Source organism: Coenobita brevimanus, chromosome 116, assembly GCF_032717465.1.
Source record: "Coenobita brevimanus isolate Jiangsu-jjx chromosome 116, ASM3271746v2, whole genome shotgun sequence".
Taxonomy (NCBI): domain Eukaryota; kingdom Metazoa; phylum Arthropoda; class Malacostraca; order Decapoda; family Coenobitidae; genus Coenobita; species Coenobita brevimanus.
In genome coordinates this window covers 52,640,812-52,655,863 of record NC_137069.1, presented here as the reverse complement: position 1 = coordinate 52,655,863, position 15,052 = coordinate 52,640,812, and positions in this window count along the sequence as shown.

Genomic DNA, 15,052 nt, shown 5'->3' with positions numbered 1-15,052 from the left:
CGCAACACCCTCTGCTCAACTCTTCCAGTCATCTTCCGAACAACGCCAGTTCTCCTTCGCACTTCATCATTTCGCACTCGATCCATACGCGTCACTCTACACATACTCCTCAGACACCTCATCTCCATTACATTCAAACTTTTCCTCTCTGCTACACCCATATTCCATGTTTCAGCCCCATATAACGCAGTCGGTACCACAACACCCTCATACAGCCTTCTCTTTACATCCATTCTAAGCGAACGACATCTAAACATTTTCTTCATTCCTCCCAGCACCTTACCTACTTCATTCATTCTAAACTTCACTTCTGCATCTATTCTTCCATTCACAGCAACATGTGACCCTAAATATTTAAAACACTCTACCTCCTCAAGCAACTCACCATTCAAAACTATATTCATCCTCCTACCATCTACCATCCTCGTACACTTCATCACTTTACTCTTATTCTCATTTATTTTCAATTTCCTCCTTTCACACACCCTTCCAAACTCCTCTACCAACTGTCTCAATCTCTCCTTTGAATCAGCCACCAGTGCAGTATCATCTGCAAACAGCAGCTGCTTCAGATTCCACTCTCCACCATCAACATTCACCAGACTCAGACCTCCACCTAAAACTCTTGCATTCACCTCCCTTACAACACCATCCATATAAATATTAAACAACCAAGGCGACATCACACATCCCTGTCACAGCCCCGCTCTCACGGGAAACCAATCACTCACAGCATTTATTTACATAAAAACTTTTCACCCCTTTTAGTAACCTACCATCAAGTCCATACAATCTTAAAACAGTCCACAAAGTCTCCCTATCAATTCTATTGTACGCTTTCTCTAAATCCATGAATGCCCAAAACACATCCTTGTCTTTTGCTAAATACTTTTCACACACTTGTCTCACTGCACACACCTGATCCACACATCCCCTCCCTTTCCTAAAGCCACACTGCTCATCACCAGTCACTCCCTCTGTACCCTCTCTAACTCTCGTAATTAACACTCTACCATACACCTTACCTACAGCACTCAACAGACTTATACCCCTAAAGCTAGTACATTCATACTTATCACCCTTGCCTTTATACAACGGGACCACACAAGCACTTGCCCAGTCAATTGGCACCATACTTTTCACAAAGCACACATTCAACAGTCTTACTAACCAGTCAACAATAGTCACTCCACCACCCTTCAGGCATTCCACAGCACACCCATCCATACCTGCAGCTTTCCCTGTTTTCATCTCCTTTACTGCCTTCTCCACTTCCTCCTTCGTGATCAAAGAATCATTCAACTCTCCCAACACATTTTTTCCTTGCACCCTTCCATCCGCCACAATCTCAGCCACCCTTTCCTCCTCTACATTTAACAGTCTTTCAATATACTCTGCCCATCTCTTCCTTACTGCATCCATCTCAATTAACATCCTTCCATCCTCTGCTTTTACTCTCTCTTCCTTCCCAGACTCTCCCTTTCGCACCCTTTTCACCTCCTTCCAGAACATTTTCTTATTCTGTCGAAAATTCTCAGTCAGTCGCCTACCCCACCTTTCATCTGCTGCCACTTTAGCACCACGCACAGCCCTTCTCGCCCTATTCCTCTTTTCCTTATACCTCTCATATGACACCTCATCCTTCCTCTGCAGCCACACTTCATATGCATGTCTCTTCTCAGCCACAGCCATACTTACTTCCTCGCACCACCATTCACTTCCCTTTCTTACACCACCACCCACACGTCTCACACCACACACCTCTTCTGCATGCCCCACCACAGCACTCTTAAACAACTGCCATTCCTCCTCCACACTGCCATTTTCCTGATCTTTCACTGCGTTCCACTCATCTTTCAATTTCTCCTGATACTCTATCATTTTCTCTCTTTTATCCAACTCACTCACTTTCAAAACCTCCCTGCCACACTTAACCCTCGTAGCTCTCACCCATCTCTTACCTATTCTTGACTTTCCCTCCACCAGGTAGTGGTCAGACATACCTCCACCCTCCCCTCTCAGAACTCTCACATCCAACAATCTTCCTATTACATTCCTAGACACAGCCACATAGTCCATCAATGCTTTATCCACAACCATTCCACCCTCGTGTCTCACCTATGTATACTTATAAATATCTTTCTTCTCGAACAGTGTATTTCCAATCACCATCTCTCGCTCAACACTCATCCCTATCGTTCGTTCCCCATTTTCATTTCTTCCAGGCACACCATGCATACCAACTACACCTTCAACTGCTACATTTCCCACTCTAGCATTGAGATCTCCCTTCATTACTACATTCACATTCGCTCCAAAACTCTGCAGACACTCATCAAAATCATTCCAGAAAGACTCCCTCTCTTGTTCATCCCTTTCACTACCAGGCCCATATGCACTCACAAACATCCACAACTCACGTTCAAATTTTGCTTTCACCCACATCAGTCTCGATGACACCTCCTTCCATTCAATCACACACTGCTGTACTTCCGGACTCACTAACAAGGCCACACCTTCTCTTGCCCTTCCTCTATCATCACCTGACAATCTTCCATTCACACTTCCAAATATAGACTCACCCTTCCCTTTCATCTTCGTTTCACTCAAAGCTAACACATCCAACTTTCTTCTCACAAACATTCTCCCAATCTCCTCCCTTTTAGCCTCAATCGTACTACATCCACGCACATTCATAGACCCAATCTTCAGGGTACGGGGATAACTCCATCCCCCATCCCTTTCTCTGGCCTGTCTCTTTTTAGGAACTGAAAAACAGAGGAGGGGGTCCCTAGTCCCCTCACCCCGCCCCTTTTAGTCGCCTTTTACGACACGCAGGGAATACGGTGGCAGTATTCTTCCTAACACAACCTGGCCGCAGAGTAGTAGTACCACCCCATAGTGCGGCCAGATTGTGTCCCCCCCGCCACACGGAGTCAGGCTCTTTTGTAGACAATGAACTTCTGTGGTTGTATGAAGCAGGATACACCTCATTAACTCATATTCTTAACGAAATCTCATAGTAATGCAATCGGTGAGGTGGCTCTAGAAACAGACATAAGAAACTGGTACATAAAAACAAAACGCACTATACACGAGGTTAACTGAAAGAGATAAACAGATAAGGCCGGAGCATAAAAAAGACCTTTGCTTGACCATTTTGTGTTGCAAAACAGATGGGTGCGAGCAAAGAGACCAAGATGTATGTAGACGAGAGGAGTGCTTTATTTACAAATGTTGTGATTATATTGACGGGGATTATTCTACGTAAGGAACAAGACACTGAACTAGTCTGTGCAAAAAAAATCAATAAAGGAGTGTCACCAAATTTCCGAAGTAAACTCAACACAACCCTAAACCAAACACACACACACACACACACACACACACACACACACACACACACACACACACACACACACACACACACACACACACACACACACACACACACACACACACACAAGATCCTGATATGCACACTGTGAACGATATTGCTGTCAGTTTAAGAGGCTCATTGACACCTGCTCCATACTAATGTTTCTGCATTTGTCACAGTAACATTCTCTTGCCAGTTGTTAAAGGAGTCTAAGCCAATATACAAAAAGATATTATAATAAAGGTATAATAATATTAGCCTTCAAGCCTGGAAGACTTTAATATACAGCATTTTAGCTAATTCCATATGATTTTATCTGTGGCGAAACCAACAGGTTTACAACTGGTACACAAGTTTTTTCTCTTTTCGTTTGCATAAGGGAATAATTATACCTGACTTTCAATCCTCCGGGACTCTACCTATCTCCCAGGCCAATCTGCACATCTTCCATTCCATCATCTCTCCCCCACTCTTTCAAAGGGAGAAACTTTTAAAAATTGGCTGCAATAGTTTCGCCGAAGTACACATACTGGTGCCGGACAGTTTTACTCTCTACTGCGATATCTTTCCTGTTGTAAGATTATAGGCATAATGTAATGATTAAAACGAATGATGAAAGCATTAAAAATAAGACAGAAAGTTAGGTTATGAGTGAAATAACAAGTACCTAGATAACAAACAGACAGTTCCCTTAGGAATAAATCCCAGCACACACACACACACACACACACACACACAAACACACACACACACACACACACACACACACACACACACACACACACACACATGTTCTACTCAACGCAATGACACGCGTATAACAGGCAAATCCTTCTGCTTAATGACAAGCTGTTACATCACACTTGTAAATAGTACAGCAGAGCTGGTGGAGTAATCGGATGACGGATGACTACGGAAAGGATCGCTGAAAGCTGGGTCGTGGGATAGAATAGGGTGGATTTGTGTGTGTGTGTTTGTGTGTTCCATTTCCTTCCATTTTTTTTTTCACATGCAGGTGTCATATATAAACATACCCGGTATGTGATCGAATGCTCAAATGGTTCACATCTTCGGGTTGATAATGTCAGGACTCCATATTAATACAATTCATTATAGAAAACATGATAGATAGATAGATAAATAGATAGATAGACAGAGCACCAGGCAAGCCTGGGAACGGGATATGAGCTTGCAAGTCTAAGTGAAGAAATGTTGACAATACACCGGAAGCAGCAAGTCAGAGGATGATATAGGTAGTGTGTCAGCGAGATAAGCACACGAACAATGCCTAGTGACCATACACACACATACACACATACACACATACTCACACACAGGCTTCTAGAACATTTCAACAACAGTGTAACACACGTGACACGACCCCTGCTACACCATAATTTAGGAAGCAGAGCTCAGAAGGAGGTTATCCATAGAACCGACAGGTAGTGGAGAGAGTGAATAAGAAGAGGGGTCCAACTAGACTTACTTAGTGTATTGTCTCTTATTATACGCTGCTCAACTTAAGACTTTCTCTGAAGATAATAAATCAAGATCAACTCCCTATATTCATCTTTAACTCCTCCTGCTCTTCAATTATCAAAATAACAATAAAAACTCAAGACTCATCTATTACAAGAATAGAGAGTCACAATAATAGTACTGTCATTCCAAGCCATGCTTCGATACTTTCATATTAAAACGTTTGTTTTCCCTTCCGATACGATTATAATTCTTTTTTTCATAAGGTAGTAATACCAAACCTGTTTGGCGGGCTAACGTTGTAAGCCTAGACCTTAGTTTTTTACTCGTTGCATTGTATTATCCATTCTACCCAGTCTATAATAGTGAGCAAAGCCGCGCATGCCATGATCCAACCTAGCAATCTTGTTACATAAATAATCTCTTCAGCCCTGAAGTAATCTACTACCTCGTGTATCAGCACAGCCTCGAGCATACACTGATCTGATATAACTTATCGTAACCTAACCTACCCAACCATGAAGAAGAAAAATCCACCTAGCCACACTTGCAAAATTTTCCTACACTAACGACACCTTACCAGACGTTATCCAAGCACAACATAAAGCACTCATAACTGAAAAGATTGACTAACCTTTGCTACTTTCGCCCTAGCTAAAGCTATTTTTCGTCCCCACACACACACACACACACACACACACACACACACACACACACACACACACACACACACACACACACACTATCATGGCCTGTGAGAGAGGGTACATGATCCTAAATTTGATCGTCGATCAAAGCAAATTGAGTCAGTGATGGATTAAAGGTAGAGGCATGATCGATGATATAGTCCCAACTAACTTAGTTTGGACAAAGACAAAATACCGCATACGTGATATTGACACAGAACCTGACGCAGAGCTGGACACAACTGGACACACTGAACTGGACACAGATCTGCACACACTGAACTGGACGCAGAGAACTGAATGCATTGAAACGGACACAATAATGATTAAAACTGGACAAAAATGTTAGACAAAGAGCTATACACGAACACGACACACAGAAACGGAAACAAAGAAATACTTTCAATGAACCACTGCTCTCAATGAGTTTATGTAATATGTTATGCATGCAATAAATGCTGATATTTGATAGACTAAAATAATACCAGCAACACGGCCTAGCCAAGACAAAGAAGCTTCTATATCCCAGTTATCAGGTGCACCAAACAAAGCAGGTGCACAGACAGTGTTCGTATCATCTTATCGCTAAAAGCCAAGGTCAACTGGCAAGATTCCTATATAAGTCTCCCGATCCAATGTACCTTAGTTCTCAGCAGCAACGGAACACCTGGCATTGGACGAGGCCAGACAAGCCCCCCAAAGGGTGGTGCGATTCTTTGAGTATTTCCATCAGACCAACTTGAAGAATTACCGCACGCTGTCAACATTTTCTGTGGAAGCTGAAAATGGTGTGAAAGATACTTCCTAAACCCAAAAGAATGCAGAGGCAATATTGGTATCAAAGTTTTGCTGTCTCCAGGTAGTTTCTTTATACGTCAAGAAGGACCGTCAGTAATGAAGTGATCTCCAGTAACCCCTTGAACTCGAATGGTCTCTCACAAGTTAAAGTAAATTCTCTGGCTTCGCCCCGAATAAAATACGCCATCCTTGAGGAAAAGAAAAAAAAAATCTAGTGAGCAGTGTTTCTAACCGCTTCAGAGTGATGATTTATATGGAATTATATTGTTTGTACCTCTGATAAACTATATTCGTTTTAGGATCTACGACAGCTAATAAGACAAGGTCAATTATCCAGATAACTTGCTAATTAATAGGTGTTCGGGAACTTTAAATACCAAGACCCCACAGTCTCGTATCCTCTCCTCCTCCTCTGTTTCTCGAGGCGAAGGAGGGGGAGTAAGTGTGCCTCCAAACCAAAGAGGAGGAGGAGCTATGCCTTATTTTCTCTCTCTCTCTCTCTCTGCTGCTGCTGCTGCTGCTGCTGCTGCTGCAAGAAAAGCAATAAAGGAACACCTGAGGAAGAAGAGCGAGAAAGGAAAGAAGAGGTAGGGAGGGATGAGGAGAAAGAGAGAGGGAGAGAAAGGGAAGGGCGAAGGAGAGAAGGAAGAGTTAGAGAAAGGTAGGAGGAAGGAGAGAAGGAAGGCAAGGACGAGAGAGAAGAAAGATGTGTTAGAAGAGAGGGAGTAAGTAAGTTGGGAAGAAACTAAGGGGAGATAAGAGGGAGAGAGAATAACGAAGGGGAGAAAGAGGGTAAGAAGTTATAGTGAAGAAGTTGGGAAGGGGGAGGGTTGAGGCAGATGAAGAGATGCCAAGGGACCTCTCAAATCGAAGCGAATGGGTTTTCTGGGTTGTTAGTAGGGGAGGTGGAGTTATAAAGAAGGGTACAATGCCAGACAGTCTCCAAAATACAAGAGGTTAGGAATTCATGTGTCTCTTTTCCTGTGCAAGCCTGTCAAAGTAAGATGTGCTAGGGAGTCTCCAAAGCCTAAGAGAATAAGGACCCACGTCTCTTATTCTATAGTTCTGGGTGAAGTATTGCTGAAGATTGGTTGAGGAGGTCTCAGTGAAGGACACGGTTAAAATTTGTAATATTATGGAACGGCAGAGGAGTTTGAGCAAGACAAGTTGTGGTGGGAGACCAACGCCATTTATTTGTTGTATTTATGAGAATTTGTCGTGTGTTCTGACCGGTGGGTGTTCGGTCTGTCTGTCTGTCTGTCTGATTGTCTGTCTGTCTCTCTTAGATTTTTCTACCCTTGCTTTCTGTTTCTGCCTCTCTCGATCTCTCCTTTTTTTTCATTCTTTTTTCTTCTTCCCATTTTTGTGATTATGTGCTTCAGTGCCTTTCTCACATCGTCAGACCTTTTCCCACGCATTCTTGTTCGGGGTTTCTTTCTTTCTTTTCTCTGGATGTGTGGAATTAGGGTCATTTTTAGTTCCCATCCCATCCCCTCACATTCGCTTGAGCGGGACTAGGGCCACAAGAGTGACAAGATCAGTGTGTATGAATGAAGGACTTTCTCACATTGTCTCTCTTTCTCGTATTATCTCGAGGAAGATCTCTCTCTCTCTCTCTCTCTCTCTCTCTCTCTCTCTCTCTCTCTCTCTCTCTTGAATGGACACACTTAATGGATTTTTTTTTTTTTGCTTGGAAAAATTGATATGTATTTTGTACTTTATCGTATCAAATGTACTCTTTTTTTGTCAATAAACTGAAATGAACTAACTGCGTGTGTGTGTGTGTGTGTGTGTGTGTGTGTGTGTGTGTGTGGGTGGGTGGGTGCGTGTGTGGGTGCGCCTTCCTTTCAGAAATACGGTGAATGGGAGCAACTGGTGGTGGGAATCGGCTCGTAATTCAGAGAGCGAGAGGGAGTGGGGAAAGTGAGGGGGAGGAAGAGACGAGAGAACATATCAGTAACGCTGCTTTATTTAATAAAAATCCTTTCACTCTTCCTCCTTTTTATTATTCGGGTTTTCATTTCTTGAGTTACTTTCTTCTTAAAATTTGAAATATTCCGCATTATAAGTTCTGTGATATTTTTTAATTTTCATGTTATAATCGGTATGGAGGTGTCTGATTCGTAAGTTTGAGACGTGTGTTTATAATCATGTGGTAAATATCATTGTTTTGCATCTGAAGCCTTTCCATTGATTCTACTTCAGCTTTACCTCTTCACTCCCTGTTCAGGTAAAACTTTTTCCCTCTTACATAAATTCCCCTTAATCTGTCTTGCTGTCACAGCGTTAATGCTTTACTATACTCCATTTCACCAAGTTTGGCACCATCATTGATGTCGTCAACCCCTGTGGTGTTGATGTAAATAATTTGCACTAGATAAACCTCTATATATTGCCTTGAGAACCAGTATATAAAGACAACACAAAAAAATATGTCCAGTACTGAGGACCTTTATCAATGCTACAGGATCTGAGGACATCACTGATAATGCCAGACTCGGTGACGCGGAGTATAGTGCGTTTTCCTCAGTATTACCATTGTGTTTTATCCCTGTCCCCATCGGACTATTTTTGACAATCTTCAATGGATGTCTCGTTGTAAAATGGTAAGATAAACGTCTCCATTTGTGATAATTTTGATGATAGCATTTTCCTTCGTCGCTTGATACATTTTTACAACTCTAGGACGCAGTGTTCTAGGACTCAGATTTCTATATCATTCTTTCCCTCTCCAACTTTACTAAGTGTATCTTTATTCACCTCTCCCTTCCTCCTTGGGTCTCCTTCACAAAGAGGATCTCAGCCTCCATCACAATCCTATTTTATGTCAAGGAGGTGCCGGGTGACTGAGGTGTTTATTCACTGACATTTCACATAATGTTGATTGATTCCAGTTCTCTCACACAAAATGAAGCCTGGACTAGGAAACGTTGGTGTGATTGGTTGGCTGGTGTAGCGGTTAGTAAGTGTGAGAGATCTGTGTATAAGAACTACTGTCAAGAGGCAGACAGGAAGAAAGTGGGAAAGACAGCGAGGCAGAAAAAGAAGAGAAGAAAATGAGATACGGAATGACTGTGAGACAGTGGTGATGACTGCCGGAGTGACTGGATAGCTGACAGAAAGAAATTTGTGCAGGGAACGGAAGATAGTAGAAAAAGCTTCGAGACCTACGATGAGTGATGAAGAAATGAAAGGTTATGGAAATAATACTGTCTTAACATTATATGGAACGTAAACACAGTAGTGTTCAGAGAGAGAGAGAGAGAAAAAAAATGTGATAAGCAACACATTGAGAGAGGAAAAGCAAGTTTCCCACATAAGAAAACGGATGAAAGTAGAACATATAATCACCACAACCTAAAATCAGAAAGTGGATAGTCATGCCATTCATTTACTCTTTCCCCTCGTCGTTTAAGTAATTTTCTTATTACCCGTTCCTGACCCGGAGGCTCGTTGACGGGTATTGTTTTCACTCGGTTTGACTGTTTGACTGTCCTTCTGCTGACATATTTACGGGAAAACTACTGGTGCGATTTTGAGTAAAATTACAGGGATGTTGTGTTAAAACGTTCTGATCATCTGATTAAATTTTGGGCAAAACTGGGCCAAGGCCCAGGCTGAAGGCCTAAAAAATGTAAAAAAAAAAAAGGGGATAAAAAATCGTTTTTCGCCATAACTCCTTTCAAACTCGATATATCGACGTGAAATCAAAACCAAAAGGTGCATCGTTCAATTCTGCATCCTATAACATGCCTCAATACATCGAGGGGGGGGTCACCCCCCCCAGTGAGTGGTAGCGGGGTCAGTGTAAGGTGGGTCAGGGCAATTATTTCAAATGGGCATAAAATCGTCAGTTTTCTCTAGATTTACTCCAAATGATATGTGACATCTTTGGCTAGATATCCTGTTGTGTTTATACGTCAGCGGGGGACGGGTTTGCTGTCTTGGCATCGCATCTTGTTATACTGTGGTCTCACGGTTTCCTCTTTCAGGAAAAGTACCTCCCGATACCACTAATTTTCCTCTCGTTCCTTTTTCCCTTCTACCTTCCTTTCTTGGCCCTTTCTAACTTTCCTCCTTGTCCCCTTCTTCCTACCTTCTCTCCTTGTTGTTTTCCTATCTTCTTATTTTTCATCTTACCGTCTCCCCCTTTCACCAGTTTTCTTTTTTGTATCCCTTTCATCTTATTTCTTTTTCATATGTACGTCGTTCCTCTTCCTGCCTTTATAATTAACCTCTGTCTGGCTGATTCTTTGTAAGGAATCTTCCCTCACCCGAGTCATTTTTTTTTTTATAACCAATGTAAAATGTCCCTAATATGAGGCTTGCATCCTTGCCCGTGCAGACCTTCATTGTGCCTCATAATAAGCCAGCAGCTCGGCAATGGTTAAGCCTACTTCTCTTTGCTTCCTCTTTCTTTTTCTTACATATTTCCTCCTGCTTTATCAACCCATGCACCATCAACAGTCCCGCCTCATTCTGCTTCTACTTCCCTTTCCGTTCATATTCCTATGTTCTTCCATTCCTGTTCATTTCTTCCTTCTTTTCCATTTCCTCTGTCCTTTACTTCGTCCATGACTCAACCACTCCTTTGTCATTTCCTGTCTTCTTTCTTCCTTCCCTCCGCCCATAATGTCTCCACCATCCTCCTAAATTCATCCTTTCTTTCATAGTACCTACTTACCTCCTCCCTTAGTAACTGTTTCCAAATGCTCTGGCAATAAATTCTATGTTTCTTCCCTTTCTTCCTGTTGTCTTTCTTCCACTTTCTCCTTTGTCTCTTTTCCCCGGTACGGTCTTTGGCTCTCCCTTTTTTCTTATCTTTCCTCCTTTCTTCTAATTACTTTCCTCCTGTTCGTGTTATCCATTTAGCAGCTTCATCAATTTCTGCCTCACCCTGCGTTCCTTCCGTACTTCCTCCTATCTTCGTCCTCTCCTCTTTCTTCCTCCCGTCTTCTTCCCCCATGTAATCTATTCACCCAGCGCATCAAGCCCTGCCTCTTCATCTCACCTTTACCTCTTCTTCCATCTCCTCTCATCAGCATTTCACGGTTATCACGGCAAATCACATTAATCTCATTAGCTCGTACCCCATCAAAAAGTCATCTCCTTTTCCCTTCCATCAGCCTTTCTTCTGCTGCCTATTATCTTAGCACTCAGACTCCTGTGACTCACTCTCAGCTGAATGAAATAGTCCTGTGGTAACTGGAACAAGATACAAATGACAAATGAGATGGTCGGACATTATGTGTATTATATTCATCAACCACATTATCCAAGAAAGCCTGGACCTTGCAAGAGGGGAACAAGTCAAGAGTGAGAGCAGTGGAAATGAGTTACTTGAGAGGAGCATGTGGAGTGACATGGAGGGACAGGTTGACGAATGAAGAAGTGAAGGAACGTTGTGGGGTAGATGTGGATGTGGTTGAGAAGATTAGGAGAAATACACTGAGGTGGTTTGGACATGTGGAGAGAATGGAGAATGAAAGACTGACTAAGAGGGTGTATGTAGGTGAGGTGGAGGGAGGGAGAGGGAGGGGTAGACCGAGGATGAGGTGGAGGGATGGAGTTGAGAGGTATATGAGGGAGGGGGGGGTGAGTTGGGGGGAGGGTAGTCAAATGGTGGGTGACAGAGTGACTTGGAGGCGTTTTGTCTGCGGCCACCCTTTGCGGGATTAGGGCGTCGGGCTATAGAATAGATAGATAGAAGTACATTCTTTTTCTCATATTAAATGCATTCTTTGTATTTTTTTTTTTCAGGTGCAATTCAAAATCAAACCCTAAACCAATGTATGAGTTATATTCAAGCTATCGCCAAGTGATATTTTTTAATATCATTTCAAAATTAGGGGTATCCAAGATCAAAACTGGTTACAGTTCATCTTAGTAAAGCCCTGTCAAATCCATAGCAAGTGAATTATCTTAATTTAACCTCAATGAAACATTTCTTTTTAGCTGCAAGGGAATATATATATATATATATATATATATATATATATATATATATATATATATATATATATATATATATATATATATATATATATATATACAGAGAGAGAGAGTTACAAGGTAGGGTAGTGGATGTTGGAGTGGCCCTGGTGAGAGAGGGTAGTGTTTGGAAACTCCCTGTACTGTTGTTTGCAGATGATACTGTGTTGTTGAGTGAAGACGAAGGGGAGCTGCAAGGCTTGGTGGATGAGTTTGGGAGAGTGTGTAAGAAACGGAATCTAAAGGTGAATGTAGGGAAGAGTAAAGTGATGGTCTTTGAGAGAGGTGAAGTCAGTGAATGTACAGCGAGGTTGGATGGTGAGGAATTGGAAAATGTGAGTACGTTTAAGTACTTGGGTAGTGTGATGAGTAAGGATGGAGGTTTGGAGGGTGAAGTGCTTGAAAGGGTACAGCAGGGAAGAAAGGTTGCTGGTTCTTTGAAAGCAGTGATAAGAAACAGGGAAGTGAGTATGGAAGTGAAAAAGTTACTACGTGACAGTATTGTGATACCAACTCTAACGTACGGAAGTGAAGCTTGGACGTTGTTGGAAGGACACAAGTCAAGAGTGAGAGCAGTGGAAATGAGTTATTTAAGAGGAGCCTGTGGAGTCACATGGAGAAACAGGCTTACGAATGAGGATATAAAGAAGCGTTATGGTGTGGATGTGGATGTGATAGGAAGCGTTATGAGGAACACACTGAGGCGGTTTGGCCATGTGGAGAGGATGGAGGGTGAAAGACTGACGAAGAGAGTGTATGTGAGTGAGGTGAAGGGGGGAAGAGGGAGGGGGAGGCCGAGGATGAGATGGAGGGATGGGGTGGAGAGGTATATGAGAGAGGGGGGTGTGAGTTGGGAGCAGGGCAGTGAAATGCCGGGGGACAGGGCGACTTGGAGGCGATTTGTTTGTGGCCATCCCAAACGGGATTGAGGCGTCTGGCAATAGATAGATAGATAGATAGATAAATAGACAGATACAGAGAGAGAGAGAGAGAGAGAGAGAGAGAGAGAGCATTTTCTATAGGCTTCCACATATATATATATTTTTTTTAGACAAAAGAATTTTCATCTTGATATGAAATGACTAATCTCCATTACCCCATTCAGTGCGACGAATTCCCTTTTTATAGTACCATTGCTACTCTCAAACGAGTGTATTAAATTAGCGGGAGACATCTTGTAGTTACGACCTTGCGAGAGAGCGAAGAGAGCGAGCGATGTTTACTTTCAATTGCGTTCGGAATTGAGAGGTCCGGCCAGATCCGGCATGGCCCGACAGTCATGCTAAGCAGAACCTAATAACTTTATTCTTTTGTAAAGTTGAAATTCTTTCTGCATGTGATACTTTCATTCAGTAAGTCTTGTTATCAACTAAAAACTCATTCATAAGGGCATAGGAACCCCTTGCAATCTCGACTTTTCCAAGGGAGTGTGTCAAAGGGGGAGTGAGGTAATCACTTAGTCAAAAGAGAAAAAAGGGGGAATTTTAAACGGGGTTTTTGGCCCCGGGAGTAAAGACTTAAATTTGTATTTTATTCTGGCTTACGTCGCTGATCTCTGAAAGCATGAAATTTAAAAACTCTCTTTTCAAACAGTACACGCGGGAAATAATCACTCCCGGATGCTAAATTAATGAGTACTGTCGACCTCCAAGCGAAAGAATGAACCTTGCCCTGTGACAATAAATAATTTGCCCTGGAACTTGGTAATACTAAATCAGGCTCATGCTTTCACCTCTACTAGCTTGCGCAACGGCTTTATTAAGACGTAAAACGAAAGAACTGGATTAACTGCCATCGTGGTTATGAAGAAAAGTTTGTGCAAGCTGGGAGCAAGTATATTAACAATTTGGAAGAATGAAGCACGATTTTACATTTAATCAAGTTCAGTAGAAAAGCTGTGAATTCAGTGATTACAAAATGAAAGTTTACATTGCAAAGAGAGCTTACGCAAGTAAATTCACACACTCGCTCAATCAAGCTACCTAACATTCTTAAATCTACAAAACAGAAAGAAAATACTGGTAAATGGAGAGATATAGAGTCCCAGAACTGCAACGAGACTGGGCTGATCAGCTAATTGCTGCTAAGGTCGTAGTGCTATTCTACGTCCACCTCTCGGGGCCGCTGGCTGGAGTAATATGGTGTCACAAAGCTGCAGGAAGACTGGGTATGATGCCTTAGATCGCTGATATATATATATATATATATATATATATATATATATATATATATATATATATATATATATATATATGTATATTTGCTGCTGCTAGGTTTCTCCAAATTAAATATATTCGTGCGACATGAACAGGAATAAACTGCAACGATCATAATTCCCTACGAAATGAACAGGCATCAAATGAAACACTGGCTCCTGATCACTAGAATGAAGGATCTTTGTGACCTGAGGAAGGGAATGGCTAGTGACTGACCTGCGTGAAAAGAATCTTTCCTGATCTATACGACACTCACCAGTATGCTATAAACATATTCCGCCATTAGAAAAAAAATAATAACTGTTTCACAAGGCATGGATCCCATCATCATCTACTGCATGACCTAATTACTTATTTTCGACTTCCAGAAATTACATTTGGATAGCATGAGTTTAAGGCCAGAAGTGTGGAGCTCGTGAAGGACTATACTTAGTGTGGAAAAATGACTTGCAATGTATTTACTCATAAATGATAATATCATTTAGGTAAGCCAGAAAGGTAAT